General features: G+C 44.6%; 1 protein-coding gene across 30 annotated transcripts in view; it reads left to right on the top strand.

Moving 5' to 3' along the window:
* Positions 1-2,500, top strand: part of LOC125027623 (Down syndrome cell adhesion molecule-like protein Dscam2) — a 384,720-nt gene that overhangs the window by 206,642 nt on the left and 175,578 nt on the right. The window lies entirely within an intron of this gene.

The raw sequence follows: 2,500 nt of genomic DNA, 5'->3' as shown, positions 1-2,500 counted from the left end.
AGAGAGAGAGAGAGAGAGAGAGAGAGAGAGTGAGAGAGAGTGAGAGAGAGAGAGAGAGAGAGAGAGAGAGAGAGAGAGAGAGAGAGAGAGAGAGAGAGAGAGACGCCATTTTCCTTAGAAGTGTTGGCCGATTAATGATTCAAATTCATTACATCCCTCCCCAAAACAAACAAAATACAAAGAGATATACAAAAAAAAAAAAAAACAACTTCTTAAACAACAGACACCCACGAATCTCCCCCTTGCAATTAATCCCAATAAAAAAGAGCGACCCAAAAAAGGGTATGTGGCCGTCCTACTGCTCCTAAAAGCCGGCGCTGTCCTCGAGGCGCGTCATGTGCGGCCGTCGTGGAGGCCGGCGAAACGCGGCGTTTTACGAGCTGGTGAGGGCGGCCGCCACATTAGTCGGCCATCACTGCCTTGTGGCACTCGGGGGTGTGTGGGGGGGGGGGGCGTTGTGATGCTGGCTCGACGTCCGTTTGTGTGCGATTTTTTGTCGCTAGCTTCTTTTCTCACTTTTTATTCGCCAAAGGAGGAAATTTCCAGATTAGTTTAGAAATTCATTTGGTGAATCATGACCAAAAAAAAAAAAGAAAAAAGATAAACTGTTATTCACTTCTTTTGGCATTTGCTTAAACACTTTCTTTAATCATAACCTTTTCCCAGTGAGGATGATGCAATGTATTTGAAAGGAGCTTTAGAGATGCTCATGAGCGCAGATGTCGAGTCAGCAACTTTACGGAGTGTTCGCGTTGGGCTATGACGGTCTTGGTCCTGTAGAGATGGTTAAGCTTTTACTAGCTTAACCATATATATTTTTTTTTAAATCATAAAAATGAAGTCTAACATGAATTGGAAATGGTATCTAGTCAAATTTCAATCACTGCAAACTTTGAATAGTTTGTATAATTCAGAGTAGATATGATTATTTTGAATGCTGCACATCATTAAGAAATACATCATGTTGAACTCGACTGTTTCTTGCAAGGCAGCCAGTCGAGTGCGTTCTTGCGAGCATTCCGTAAAGCAACGAACCCTCTTTAGTCAGGCTAGCTATAAGGTGTGATGCCGGGCAGGAACCATCAGCCGAAGCAGCCCTCGGCACGTGCTGTCGTAAAACCTCAGGGGACTCCGTGCTGCGTCGACCGCCTTCGTCCTGGGAGAGTGTATTTGTGCGTGCTCTTGGTGGGGGTAGGTGTGCGTGTGCCTGGCTTTGGTGTATGAATCTCAGCGAGTGTGTTCTGGAGTTGGTTTACGATGTTCTAATAAATGTGTCCTGGGCTTGATGTATGTATCTAATAAATTTTGTCGTGGATATGATGTATGTATCCTTTTCCTGATTAGGATAAAGGGATGTTCTGATGAACATGTTCTTGGATTTGGATTATATGACCTGAGGAGTGTGGAGTGCGTGATCCAGTATGGGAATGTGTGTCTTTGGGATGTGTTCCTAGATTAGGAATATGTTTCCTTATCAAGAAGCGTGTATCGTGAACGTGTAGTGTAGTCAGGGTGATCGGGAGCAAGTGTCCTAGGAAGGGTATATCATATATTTGGAGTGTCTGGTGTGGGTAGGGAGTGTGTAAGCGTACTGGGTGCGGTTCTAAGCACTCTCCCAGCTCGTGGTAGACCGCGGGAATTTCTGCAGCTTGTAATGGTGGTTAATGACCCATTGGCACTGGCTTTGCTCAAACTCTAATGGTGTTTTAACTCGTCAGAAGTAGACGGGCGATGGTTCCTGCCTTGTTAGTGTAAGCGATTATGGCCCTTGTCCCCATTGAATTTAAGGGTCTTGGTTATCATTTCTGTACTTCATAATCATCGTGTTCACCCTTGTGAATCTTAGTGTATTATTTAAAGTGTTTATGTTCATAATCATATGCAATTATAAACATTGCATTCATCACATTAACCATGTATCACGATTACTCTTCTGTGATGACCCTGGTTCATCACTGTTAATGTTTATTGAACACGTTGTTCAAGGTAAGTGAACAAATATAAATGTACTATTCACCCACGTACTCTCCGCTCTTCCCTTTCTTGCTCTGGCCATTCGCCCTTCGTCTGGCTCACCTTGTTATCACTCTCCTTCCCACGCGCCATTGATAAACTTTCCATGACTTCATCATTGCAAGTTCCCGTGACGTCACTGTTGCTTTAGCTTGACGTCACGGGTCGACCTCGTCTCCGCCGGGATTGTGATCCTCTCAGCATCTCTCGCGGGATGCTTCTGGGAGGCTGCTGGAAGACGGCGCAGTTCTTCTTTGTTCTCTTATTATGCTGATTTATCATGCTTGTTTTGTATTGTTGTTCACCCCCTTTGCTATTTATAAGGACTTTTGAGAATAGATGCTTCTCATTTTTTCTCCCCACCTTGGGGGGAAAATCCCCTTATGTGAGAGATCCATTTCTCTTACGTTGGGATGGATATTTCCCCATCCTCACCCCATCCCTCTCCCCCTTCTTCCATCCTTACCTCTACTTTTCCTTCCTCCGT

Source organism: Penaeus chinensis, chromosome 7 (assembly GCF_019202785.1).
Source record: "Penaeus chinensis breed Huanghai No. 1 chromosome 7, ASM1920278v2, whole genome shotgun sequence".
In the NCBI taxonomy this organism is placed as follows: domain Eukaryota; kingdom Metazoa; phylum Arthropoda; class Malacostraca; order Decapoda; family Penaeidae; genus Penaeus; species Penaeus chinensis.
Note: the sequence above shows the minus strand (reverse complement) of the source record. Positions and strands in the feature narration are given on the sequence as shown.